Genomic DNA, 14074 nt, shown 5'->3' with positions numbered 1-14074 from the left:
AGGAGTAACTTTGATATTCGAATCTAACAATTACCAGCTGTTATCTGTGCATGGATCTCATTTAAGCATCCCAGCTGTGTCCTGTGAGATAACTACTACTCTCTGTCCATTTTGTTGATGAGGAACTTGAGGCACAAAGAGATTGAGTGACAGCTCATAAGTGACAGAGTGAAAGTCAAAGTCAAACCCAAGTTGAGCTGAATCTCGAGGTCTTGCGCATTCTATTCAAGTAGATTGTTCTTTCCTTACTGTGTAAGAGGAGCTAAAGCTAATAAATGCTGCTCTTTCTCCAGAAGAAAACAAAATATTTGTTTTAGAGCGATAGGAGTACCATGCTATTGAGTGTTTTCAACCACATGAATGAACGATTGTTTCTTTTAAAACAGTGACACTACAGTTTCCTAAGAACTTCTCTTGCTTTCGTAGGACTGCGCTCCACTTGGCCTGTGCCAATGGCCATCCAGCGGTGGTGGCTCTCCTCCTGGAGAGAAGATGCCTGCTTAACCTCCGTGACAGTGAAAACAGGACCGCGCTGATGAAGGTACGGGGCAGCGACCCGTGTCCACATGAGATGGGTGTGATTTAACCACTGAGACTAACAATGAGTTGATCTCGTTGAAATAGAGGGAACTGGTGAACTTGTGGGCTATTTCCTTTGAATTCCTAGAACTCACACCCTTGTTTCTTGGCACAACGCTGACAGGCCGTAGAATGCCAAGAGGAGGAGTGCGCGACTCTCCTGCTGGAGCACGGCGCCGACCCAAACCTCACGGATGCCAATGGCAACACCGCGCTCCACCACGCTGTCTTTTGCCAGAATATATCACTCGCAGCAAAGCTGCTTTCCTATCACGCCAATATAGAAGCCAGGAACGAGGTATAGCTCAACTAACTTTATTGACAAAATATTGGCAAAGCATTTTTCTAAACTGTAGTGTTTTATTGATAACAGGATATAAATAGATAGACTGAGTAGTGTCCAGCAGGCCCTGTTACCATGGAAACAACTCCAAAGCCAAGTCAGGGGTTGGGTGGAACATGTCAGAGCCCACAGAAAGGGCAACGCTGTCTCTCTCAGCCACCTTCTACCCCAGAAGGAAGATTTTCCCACTAGAAAGTGCTCAGGAATGGGTGGTAGGCTCAAGTCCTACAAAGAATGAAGGCCTGGGGAGAGTGAAGTGATGTGGTGGGTGGCTGCTTCCAGGGGCTCAGGGAATGGGCACAGCTGCTGGGGGAGGGATGGGGGTAGGAGGAAGGAGAACCAGTGCCCAGCAGGGGGAGCTGGGGGGTGCAAGTGGGCCAGGGAGGCAGCAGGCCTGGAGCCCTGAGCCCTCCAGGACCCCTGTTCTGAGATCCGGTGAAGTGGGTCAGGTCATGTTTGATACCAGCAAGGGCATTTACTTGTGCTAGTGACCACTTGGTTCACCAGGTACACACCTCGGGTCTCCCACACTCAGCCCTGGGGGGCTGCTCGGCGGGGCTGCAGCTGAGTGTGGGGAGCTGGTGATGGTGAAGCTCGGGGCTGCAGCTGAGTGTGGGGAGCTGGTGGTGGTGAAGCTGCCCCTTCTGCTCTTTCTCCTGTGGCTGCAGCCCCGCCCGGAGCTGCAGAGAGAGCTCCCCGACTCTCACAGCTGGGCTCAGTTTTCCTTGTTTGGAAGGTCCAGCCTTCCCTGAGTGAAAATATTTTGAAAGCACTTGATTGTCTAAGATGTCACTTTAAATCACGATATTGCTCAAGAAGCATTAGAGAGCGAAGCGTTCTTTTTTGTGTTTCTGGCAGATATTTGTGATAACACAGCAATTGTTAAAGGTAAAACTTTTTCCAAGTATTTTTCCCTTACTGAAAAAAAAAATTTTTTCTAATTAGTCTAACATAACAGAGTAATGCAAAATTTGCCTAGGAGAAGTAGACTTTGTCTTAAAACTCAAACAAGCATTTGACAACATAATAGAAATGTTGCTGTTGTTAACACATTCCGATTTTATGAAGAAATGATTTACATAAAAATGATTTCTCTCTCATTGCCCAAGGCTTCAGAGGCTACAAGGAAAGGAAAACGAGCGAGCAGCTGAAAGACGCAGATCAGGCTGGAATTTTGGCAGTTGGGGAAATGCCAAGAAGAGGGTTGTTTTTTTTTTTTTTTTTTATGTATTTGGCTGTGCTAGGTCTTAGTTTCAGCATGCAGGGTCTAGTTCCCTGACCGGGGATTGAACCCAGACCCCCTACACTGTGAGCGCTGAGACCCAGCCACTGGACCACCACAGAAGTCCTGAGGTTTTGGTTTTGTTGTTTTCCCCCTTCAGTTTATATATTTTGCTAAGGTGCCTTTCAGTTTCAGGTATAATAGTTGTTATTTTGAGAAAGAGATTGAATGAGTTGGAGACTTGCCTAGGTATCAATTTTAGGAAGACTCTGCAGAAATCAGATCAGCAGTGAAAAGGTGGTGATTAAGTTGGAAAGAAGAGAGAAGAACAAATATTGAACAGAACTATTATCCTATTCTGGCAGAAACAGCCAGTTAGATAAGAGTCTAGACTCTGCTCTCAATCTAGAAGGTCTTGATGGAAAGGAAGGGGTTTATAAACAATGAGATCAGGTTGCCTTTTGTGTTTATTAGTCCCTGTTCTACCATTATTTACCCAGGAAAATTTAACTCTGTTTTGATGACTCTTGCCTCTTACACTTTTCTTTTCTCTTCAAATCCTCAAGTAAGAGAAGGGATTGGCCATGTGGGTTAGAGATGAGACTGGAATATTTGCTGGGCTAATTCTCAGCTAGATTGTGCTGGTGAAAACCACAATCCGTTGAGAAAGTTGATAAAAAAATTTACAAACCTAGGCTGTTCCCTGAAGATTTTGATGGAATAAATCGAGGAAGGCCTGGACTTGTGTATTTAGAAATATTTCCTTGAGATTCTGATAGGATCCTTGGTGAAGAACTATGGAGTGATTAAGTATAATTTCTAGTGCACCTATCTCAAAAATAAGTAATCTATAGAAGAGTTGGAGTTTGATCAATGCTAGCTACTTCCATCAGCTCCCTCCTTTGCAGCAATATTAGCCTGACTTTTTCCTCTGCCTCTGTGATTGAGAAGTTAAAAGGAACATTTTTGGCAACATCTATTGGCTTGAGTGATATAACTCCTTTTTCTTCCAACCACTAATTATTCAGTGACACTCCAAGCGTCTTTAGAGATTTGCTCATGGCCAAGTCACTTCATCTGTAGAGTCTGACCCTTTAAGAATTTTACACCTTCTGTTACCAACCAGGTCATTAGGTCAACAGTGTTTGTTACCAACAGGGTTTTCCTGACTGCGGTAACAGTAATTCATGAGCCTTCTTTTGGTGTCAGCAGGACAGACTCTTGCAGTGTGTCTGTTAGATTTGCTGAGCCCTGGCATAAGCGAGAGGACAGCTTTAAACATCAAAACCCATGAAGTTAGTCCAGATGGGGATTGTTTGAATCATTTAGTTTCAGCAGTCTTAGGAACTCACTAACCATTTGGTTAATAATCTGGGAGAATTCTAGAAAGAGATTGTAGTTTTAACAAGCAGTGGAAACATTCTTCAAGTGGGAATTTTGAGTCTTGTTTTTTAAATTTATTTTAATAAAATTATGAGTCAATAGCAATTTTTATTACATATTCAGACCCACTTTTCTTGTGAACCACATGATACTCAAGAAAGGAAAGCTTTCACATACAAATATTTGCTTTATACCCACCTGTTTGGAAACAGCAAAACGTAAAAGCACAAATGGGCTACAGACCAAATGTGGTCCTTGGTTATGTTTAGCTTACCTACCTCCACAACCTGAGTCAACATTTAAAATTTAGCACACTCATGCTGATGTCTGCGTTTCAGGCTTCTCAGAGACCCAAATCTGGTCCCCCTTGAGCCCATTCTACTGTTTGGTCTGCATGTGTAGGCCTCCCCTTCTGTATGGGGCGTGTGTTTGCGGGTTTGCCAGCCTCACCTGGCTTTTTCACTTAGGTCACCAGGTTTCCCCCTCCATAAGCATTTGAGTTTCCAATTCTTGGTTTATAGTTTATTTTGATAACTATTTCAAAGTTTTGAAGACAGTCTAATTAATCTATAATTGATTCCATATTTTAAAAGAATCTCTTAAGGATGGGATTGAATTTTTCAAATTAGAATTTTTAAGTTGGTTGTGGCGGTTTCACACTGAATGAGTCTCTCAGACACACAGGATTATGAGAGAGAGCGTGGGGAGAGTTCACGGAAGAGCAACTCCCCGAGAAAATGCTGAGTGCATATTTATTGGTAACTTACCTTGTAATCCTTCACTAAGAGCTGTAAAGCAAGACAGAGACCAGAACTCTGGGATTCAGGAAGCTTCTTCCTGGAGGTCTGGAGGTCATCACATGAGAGCCGTCAAGAAAGGTCTTTGAAGATAAGCGGTGTTGTTCTGCATCAAACAGCATCTAGCTAATGCTGACCTGTCAGTTTAACTTAAGGGCGGGGGAAGGAACAAGCAAAGGAGAATGAGTAAGATTAAATTTCAAGAGACTTTGCTGAGAAAGCCGAGAAACATGGTGCCCACAGTTGGTTTCTTTGGAAGAAAAGAAAACAACCTTTCTCTTTGCATGTTCATGTAGAGGATAACATTCCCATTGGAATGTCTGTAAACCTCATGAGGTTACTCTTGGTCATCCTTGGATAGGTTATGCATGCTACAGATAATATGATGTATTCCTGCCTCAGCATTGCTCCTAAAATATGCAGCTACGAAATCAAGTAGCTAATTGATTCTCTCTGGAGGAGTGTTGAGACTAGTAATAGAGCAAGTAAATACTGCAATATTCCTGATAGATACTATGATAGAAGCAAAGATCCTTGGAACCAGTAAATGTTGAAAGTGGGTTTTAGAGAATGACTCTGTGGTTCATCTTTGGAAGAGGGAGAGGAGGAGCATTTTATTCTTTCCCTTTTCAAAAGACGTATTTGGCTGCACTGGGTCTAGTTGTGGCAGGTGGGATCTTGCGTTTCGGCACTTGGACTCTAGTTCCCTGACCAGGGATGGAACCTGGACCCCCTGCTTGGGAGCTCAAATCTTAGCCCCTGGGCCCCCAGGGAAGGCCAGGAGGAGGAGCATCTTGAAGAGATAGAAGGTGCGCCGGGGGAAGAGGAGGAAGGGCTCCCGTTTATTTGCTTTCTGAATTATATGTTTAAGTTCAGAGAATCTATTGCATGATTTTCAGTTCAGTTTAGAAATAGGTTAACTGGGTACATTCGAAATGGTTTTTCCTGTTTTACAGGATGACCTCACACCACTATTATTGGCCATAAGTGAAAGGAAACAGCAAATGGTGGAATTTTTAGTAAAGAAAGAAGCAAATGTACACGCGGTTGATAAGATGAAAAGGTACAGTTGTTCTTTTTCTTTTTAAAAACCTTAGTGCTGTTCTTGGGTGCTAACATCAAGATAAAGATTAAATTAATAAGGTGTCATTTGTGATCAACACTTCATCAGTCAGGTAGAAAACCAATTATTCTGACTGGGAGTCGTGAAAAACTATATAGCAGAGATATATAGCAGGATTCATATTCCTTTATAATACTGAGTGATGTCATATGCAACCTGTTCTTTTTTCTGGTTGATCTTGTAGGAGCTGAGGGATTTCATACTAGTTTCATTAGCTTTATACAATATGGATTCTGCTTTTTAGTTTACCTTATGACAGTATCGAATTTCTTAATTCTTTTATAATGATTGTTTAACCTCTACTTCGTGTATATTTTTCCTTAAAAGATGCATACTAAACATAAAGGACTTGATTTTGTCTTTTGGGTGACTCTTTGCTTTCAATTACTTTCTTTGAAAAATACTGATGTTATTAGATTGCAGAAGAGTCCTTCACAGTTTAGTGACTAAACAACAAGAAAAAGTGATTAGTAATCACTGTCACCAGATACTGTGGGCTCATCAGTTTTTATCCCTTTTTATTTCTAGTACATTTTGATGTTTTCATTTTAAATGAAGGTAGAAGGAAGAATGATAGGTTTAATTGGATAAACAGTTGCTTCAACAAAGATAAGTCAGAGGTGGATGATACAGACGAAAATGATGGGCTTTAGATTCAGACTGGGTTCAGCTCCTAGCTTTCCTCCCTGTTAGGGTTATGACCTTGGGCACATTACTTATCATCAGCAAATAAGTTTCCTGATGCAAAAGGGCAAATAGTAATGCGTCCTTCAAAGGTGGCTGTGCGTATACATAGTATTTCATTTAGTGAAGAGCACATGCTTGTCCACATCATTAAGTGCCACGGTGACTATTTTTATTTCCATTATTGTTAATATTTTTGTTTTAAGCCAGCAAATAGCCTTTGCTTAACCCACCCTCTAGCTGACTTTGAAGCATAATATATCAGACTAAGGAGGAAATGGGGGATTCGTTCCTTAAATAGTCACCTGCCTCAGATAAGTGACCTTAGCACAGTTTCTTGTCCATGAAGGACTTTGATATTATTTTTGAAAAGCATTTATTTATTTGACTGCGTGGGGTCTTAGTCGTGGGAACTCTCAGTTGCAGCATGTGGGATGAAGTTCCCTGTCCAGGGATGGAACCTGGGCCCCCTGCCTTGGGAGCCTGGAGTCACAGCCCCTGGTCCACCAGGGAAGTCCCCATCAGGGACTTTTGAAATAGTAAGTGCTGCTATGTGCCATCCCAATGGGACAGGAGGCTGCTTTTCCGTCGCTTCATTTCAGCCTTGGAGGTCATTTACAAGGATGTACACTTGAGCGTGTAAATGGTCAGTTCTTCACGGGGAGGGCAAGATGTTACCTTGGTAAAGCACATCAAACGAGCTGTTTCTGTGAGTTCACTCAGCTTCCTGAGGGTGACGTCGTCTCTCTGTTGTTGTAGAACCGCCCTCATCCTTGCTGTCAGTTACGAGTCTATGAGTGTCGTCAGCCTTCTCCTGCAGCGAGGTGCTGACGTCTTTTCTCAAGATGTCTTTGGACGGACTGCAGAAGAATATGCTGCTCTGAGTGGTTTTAATATGTAAGTGTCCACATGAAAGTGCCCGTGATCACTAAACTGCCGCCAAAAAGAATTTTCACTGTCACTTGTTACATGACCAGTGAGAGTTTTCTGTTCGGTGCAGGCAGCTTCTATCCTGTGGGGGCACCTTTCCTTGGGTCATAGGTTCCCTGTCGTCCTTCCCAGAGTAGTGGGTGTCAGCTTGCCTGAGATTCCATAGTTACATGGAGGGTTGGCCCCCTCATGGGGTCTGTTTCCTGCAACAATGAAAATCTTCCAAAGGATTTATCTGCCTCAACCGTAAATGTTTTCTGAGTCTGTCTCACAAGGAACCCATTCACCAGAACTCCTTAAATCTCAAGTAAGTTACTTCAGAGAGGAATTCAGAGAGGTAAGCCCTGCCTGGGACTTGCCAGTATCCACTGTAAGAGTAGGGTTATGTCTTCCACGTGCATCAGAGATGAACATGGAGATTAAGCATCATTGTCAGAAAGATCTGCTGGTTGAGAGTTTGAGCAGGTAGAGAAGGGAGGGTAGTGGTCCAGGCCAGGTCTTGATTGTGATTAGTTTTCTGTGCTTGGTGTGATTAGCTGCAGTAATGGGGGATAATTATGTTACCTAATGTAGTGAGTTCATATTTTATAAATAAATGTAGGTACAAATTATATAAGAGCTGAGATTCCCTAAATTACAAACCACAGAGAACACTAATCACCATAATTAATAACAGTTTCCTGAAACCCTTGAATGCTAAACATATAAGAAAACACACATTGGTTTTACTTGGAATTCCAAAGTAGTTCCAACAACAACGTTCAAGAGCAAATTATTCCATTCTTTGACTGTTTCTGCAAGCATTTTGGGGATATATTGTCTCATTACCTCCTCTTAATCCCCTTGTGAAATAAGGCAGTAAGATCCCAGTTGTGGAGAGGATGACTTTGAACTCAAGAGAAGCAATTCTCTCGGAACAAAGAGCAGTTGGTTACAGAGCTAGGATTTGCGAGTTGGAAAGAGTTTTCATATGCCAAGCTAAATCTAGTTAATCTGCTGAGCTCTATTGCCCTCAGTTCATGACTACTTCATCTTCCTTTTGTTTCTCCTTTAAATACATGGTAAATAAAACTTGGTAGAACTTAGAAACTTGAAATGTATGGGACAATTGTAGTTTTGATATTATCGCTAACATTGTCTGAAATAATCTAAGAATTTAACATAGTTGGTAGTTTTTTTCGCTATTAGTGTTAAAATATTATTTATCACATTTTTAACACATAGCATTTGCCAACTGATCTCTGAATATAAAGAAAAGAGGCCGAAAACTCCTCCCGAAAAGAGCAACCCAGGTACGTCATCTGATAATAATGAACTACTCTTGGTGATTCTAACATAGATAACGTAGGAGTGAGGAAATTTCAATAATCAAAGAACTATGATAAAATTAGTGTAAATTGCATGTGTTTTTAAATGAATTTCTTAATAGTCTAGTCTTCAGAATTGTTAAAGAAGTTAATTGTAGGTAATTTAACATCAGAGACAGTATTGTCTGAAAAGCATTCCATGTATTTAATTACAGCCCCTAAAATCCTGTATTAGATTTTTATGTACATTACAAAAAATGTTTGAGTTAGTATGATATATATTTCATCTGTAATCCTATTATAGCAAATTGACTTCTTATAAAAGTGGAGCTTTAATTTTTACAAATAGTTTGCATTTAGTGAATGAGTAGTTATTACTTACTGTGTAGTGATTGGTCTCATTAAAAAAGTTACCATCGTTTAAACTGGGAACCTCAACAGTCCCTTTCTGGTAGGATAAGTGATAAACAAGAAGAGCTGCAGTGCTGAACCAGTGTGCAGCATACCAGGAAGAGATTACTTTCGGAAGATACCTTCCAATAGTACAGATCAGAAAAGCGATGCCTAGTTGAGAAGCACCAGTTATTTTGCCTATTGTATGAACAAGGTCTCTATTACCAATTTTATTCCTCACAGATCCAAAAAGAGTGAGATAGGTTGACTTCATTAGAACCAGATGTTTTCTTCTGTGTGTTGGATACTTGTCATGATAGTATAGTTTTGTAAGAACACCATGTTCTGTTGCCATTATTTAAAAGATGATCATAATAGATTTTCAAATAGATCAACTTGGGACTCTGCAGATTCTAATAAAAGAACCAACACAGTTCACATGAGCAAAAACACCACCATGTCCCCTCGATGTGGCATCTAGCACATTGTACAAGCTGTCTGAGAACACCTTTAAACCTAGTTCACCTCTGTCTAATCAAAGGGGGCTTCCCAGGGGGCTCAGCAGTAAGGAATCCGCCTGCCAATGCCAGAGGTACGGGTTCCAGCCCTGGATCGGGAAGAGCTCCTGGAGAAGGAAATGGCAACCCACTCCAGTATTCTTGCCTGGGGAGTCCCATGGACAGAAGAGCCTGGTGAGCTACAGTCCATCGGGTCACAGAGAGGCAGACACGACTCAGTGACTAAACAGCAAAAACATCCACCAAAGAACTTCTCTAGGTTGGTTTTACACGTTAGAGGAGATACAGAGATGACATAGAGTCTTGGTCTTCAGTATGCTCAGAATAGAATAGAGTTGTCCCTGGTTAATTTCTATAGTTTTTGAAACAGACTTTTCAAAGAAGACATTCTTGTTTATTTGTTCATTTGTTCACCAAAGAGATAACTTTCCAGTGTCTTTTGTGTCCTAAGCCTTGTTCTGGGTCACAGGGTGCAGACATGTAAACGTCACTGCCCCTGCCCTCCAGGCTCGAGGTTGCAGCGCTCCCCTCCCCGTGGAGTCACTGCACGTGAGTCATCCCTCCAGCATCAGATCATGACGACACACGTGAAACGTTGTCCAACAGCACCAGAGTCCATAGCTTCCTCTCTCCTTCCCTCCCTCCCCTTATTCATCAGCTTAGGGTCTGATGACGAATGCCTTCCAAGCTGAAAAAGCATGATTTCTACCAACCTTTGCCATATAATGGGGAGGATTGATGTAATGATAGCCCTCAGTAGAACACAGCACTGTTTGGACCATCCTGCTCTAGGTGGTCCAGATACTCTTGAACAATGGAAGGTGATAGTCTCAAGAGATTATCCTTTTCACATTTATTAGTATGTACACATAGATATTTAAAACATTAAAAATGCTCAGCCTCCGTGTACCCTGCAGCATGCTCACCACTACAAGTCCAGTCCCCATCCTCACCACCCAGTTGACCCCCTTTACCCATTTACCCTCCCCCACCTCCCTGTCAAGAGATTATCCTTGCTAAACCTGGAATCACTACATCTTTCATACTTCTCTTGCATTTGGAAAGAGGGCCAGGAAGACTTTGTTTCCTATGTTTTACCACGCTCTGAAGTTCAGCGCCTCTAGACCATGCTTCCTTGTGATAGGGCATTTTCATCCTGAACTGAAGAGCCAGAGAATTTGTGTTATGTCCCAGCAAGACACCTGTAGGCTCTGTTCACTGCTCCAGGGAATGGAAGTCCAGAAATCCTGTACTGTTCAAGTGTGCTATTGTCAGTTTATAGTACTGATTCTATTAACGGTGTAGTATCATTTTCTGTCAGTCTCCTAGAGGTTGGTTAGCATTATGGTCCTTGTATCAGCAGTTCTTTCTTTTTCTGTTCTGCCTTTGATGACCATAAAGGAGAGGAGTGGTTCTCAGGCATTAATGGCCCATGAGTATAGTACAATCACTATTCCCTCTAGTGTGGTCTCCAGGTGTGGTTCCAAAGGAATACTTTTAAACAAAACATCAGTCTTGAGGTTTTAATAGTCTGTATTTTTCTTTTGTTGATTTAAAATGTGTCTTCCTTTTTTCTTTACTAGTGGATACGAGTTCTGAAGAAGACTCTTTAAGCAGGTAGGATTTGATGGATTCTTAAAACTTGTATGTGTTACTAGGAGAACACACAGAGAAGAGAAGCTACTGTTTGTTGAGCGTCCTGCTCTGGGTCAGAGACTGCATCATGTGCGTAACATCTGTGACCTCATGGAGTCACCAGAGCAGCGTCGTAAACCACTGTGTCCTGCTTTGCTTAATTAGGCAACTGTGGTTCGGGAGGTTGATGAATTGACCCATGATTCCATGGTTAAAATGAGTTGACCTGTGATTTGACAGCTGGCCTGCCTGACTCCAGCATCCACTCTCGTGTCCCTCAGCAGAAATTGAGAAGTACCAGTGTAGCATATAAGTGAAACATATAAATTAGTTCTTTGACTTGTGTCCATTTTCAGTTTTAGACATTGCGGGGGACTCCTGTATCCCCTTTACAGTAAAGGGAGGAATGGGGCCTTCTCCATAAGTGATTCCCCTGCTGAGGGACCAAGACTGCCATTTTTGATGGACACAGATTAGTCTCTGAACCAGGGACAGACAATGGAGAAGGAACAGCATATCCTTCTGCTTTAAGTCATCAGGTTTATTCCACTTTGGGCAAACAAAAGTTATGTCAGTGCATCAATTAGATTTTCAGTTCAGCTATTAGGACTTGGTGAAAACATATTATTTTCAGGCTCTGCCAATATATTGGCTGTCAGTCTTTGTTAATGGAAACTAAGAATGAGTCTTCCCTAGATATGTCATAGGTTGGGAGAGATGGAAGCAGAAATAGGTAACTAACATCTTTTTTGGAGACTTCTCTGGGGGTGCAGTGGTTAAGATGGTTAATAAGACTTCTTCCAATGCCGGTGGTGTGCGTTCAATCTCCAGTCAGAGGAACTGAGATCCCACATGCCTTGGGGTCAAAGAGCCAAAACATAAGACAGAAGCAACATGGCAACAAATTCAATAAAGACTTTAAAAATGGTCCACATCAAAATATCTAAAAAAAAAAATGTTTGAAAACAGAGGCCAAATTTTAATTATGTCAAGAAACTTCGTTTACTGCATAGATAGCCAGACGTTCACTTGCTTTTTTTTTCTTCATTTAAAGAAATGAACTCACTCATTTTTGTTGTCTGTTTATGCTCTAAAGGTTTTCCAACAAACCTGGTGCTGACTCATGGCCTCCGTCAGATGATGAAGTCTTAGATTTTGAGACCAAGGTACAGTGCACTCTTGTGAAATCAGTTTCCGTACTCTGAATTTATCTTCATGTAGTATTTACTCTTAAATTCAGCAATGGTGTCCCTCTCTCTGTTTTATGTTTATAATGGAACGTTCTTCAGAGCAAACTATTTTATAGAAATATGACTGGTGTTTTTTTTGTTCATTTTTAACTTTGGTGAATAATGAAAGTGGGGTGAAGAAAACAACGGGCTGGAAAATAGAGTGACAGGAAAATTGTATTGGAAAAGCTTTCCCACAATGAAGGAACTATGAATTTTGGTCAAGGATAAAGACTGTTACTGTGAATTTTAAACCATAAGGACATGACTTTTGCAATACTCACAGTGCAATACTCAGACAGTCAAGAATCTGCCTATAATGGTGGAGACCTGGGTTCGATCCCTGGGTTGGGAAGATCCCCTGGAGAACAGCTGCCCACTCCAGTATTCTGGCTTGGAGAATTCCATGGACCGTAGAGTCCATGGAGTTGCAAAGATTCGGACACGACTGATCGACTTTCCCTTCATAGAAGCAGAGACTTTTAATAACCGTGAGATAAAACTGCAACTCGGGATTTTTTTTTCTATTGTATTTTTAAAAAGACCTACCCCGTGTCCTGTGTCACATTCTAAGCCTTCAGATTTCAGACCTTTTGTGTTATTGTGATTTAAGTGTTCATCTTAGAGCCCCGTGTCAGTGTAAGCTAGTGGGGTTCAGGAAACAGTTGTGCATCTCCTGGAGCAGGTAGCATAGGTCTCGAGTGTAAGAACCGTGTTAATAGTTATTGAATGTGAATAAATGAAGAGACAAACCATATCCTATGTAATGTTACAGGTAATATAGTTCAGTTGTGTTATGTTGAGGAAGGGGGTCCTGCATAACAAGGAAATAAATAAGAAATATGTGAAAAGTGAAAGGTTACAGTATTTTTTTCACTGTCCACTGGTTGTGAGATGAGAAATTTAGGTGAAAATTTTTGACCTTTTTTGCCCCATCTTCTGTTCCATTAAATGTTTCTTTTCAAGCCATACATTCTCCTCAGAATTTTGATTACCAGTTCTTTTTCCCAGTGAATAGTCAGGAATATTTCTTAATCAATTTTTCTCTCTCTCAAGTAATACTTTACAACATTCAGGTAGTGACAGATGACCATGTGTGGCTAATCAAATGACACTTTTTACAGTGGCAATATTCAACTTTAATACGGTAGTATTTATAAGCAAAAGTTTTGGAGTAATACAGATCGCTATATTAGGGATATATTATGAACAAAAGCCTCTTTCTTAAGTATATGTTTTATAGACAACGTATGTTGATATTTTCATAAAATTTGCAGAACAGTATAGATGTGTAATTTATATATTAATAAAAGCATATAAAACAGAGGCTTTGTTCATAGTATATCCTTAAGAATACTGATGTATTACTGATCTATTGTATATACATTTTATTTGTGCGTGTTTTTCCACAAGCCTTATTATGCTTATTTTATTCCCTTAAGTTTGTACTTGACTAGGAATGTCTCTCTCTGCTTTCTTTTCCTCCCCCATTTTTTTTGCTTTTTTTTACTGTTAACCTAATTTTTCCTTGCAGAATACTTTCCTTCAGTGTCTATTCTTTAAGTCCATCTCTCTCTGCCTCTGTTGTGACCATGTTTGATCATTCCCGTCCCATGGAATGCATCTCCTGCACTGGCAGTTAGATTCTTTACCACTGAGATACCTGGTGTGTATCTTAACCACAATTGAAAAGAAAACAACAACAAAAAAAAAGAAAACAAAACAAAACCAGATGTACACAATTAATAAATATCTACGTTGGAGTGTTAAAAGGAAACAGATAAATACAAAACATATGTGTCTGCTCTAGGCCCTGAAAATACAGGCAAAATATATGTCCCGTGTCTTCTAGATCTGTACCATGTACATAGATGTACCATGTCTTCCAGACCTGTTCTAGAGACTTCTGCCACTCTACAAACGTTCGATTT

At 40.9% G+C, this 14074-nt stretch overlaps 1 protein-coding gene across 4 annotated transcripts in view; it reads right to left on the bottom strand.

Annotated features, from left to right (window-relative positions):
• The window catches only part of LOC122682172 (ninein-like protein), a 336725-nt gene that overhangs the window by 262213 nt on the left and 60438 nt on the right, over positions 1-14074 (bottom strand). The window lies entirely within an intron of this gene.

Source organism: Cervus elaphus, chromosome 23 (genome assembly GCF_910594005.1).
Source record: "Cervus elaphus chromosome 23, mCerEla1.1, whole genome shotgun sequence".
Classification (NCBI taxonomy): Eukaryota; Metazoa; Chordata; class Mammalia; order Artiodactyla; family Cervidae; genus Cervus; species Cervus elaphus.
Note: the sequence above shows the minus strand (reverse complement) of the source record. Positions and strands in the feature narration are given on the sequence as shown.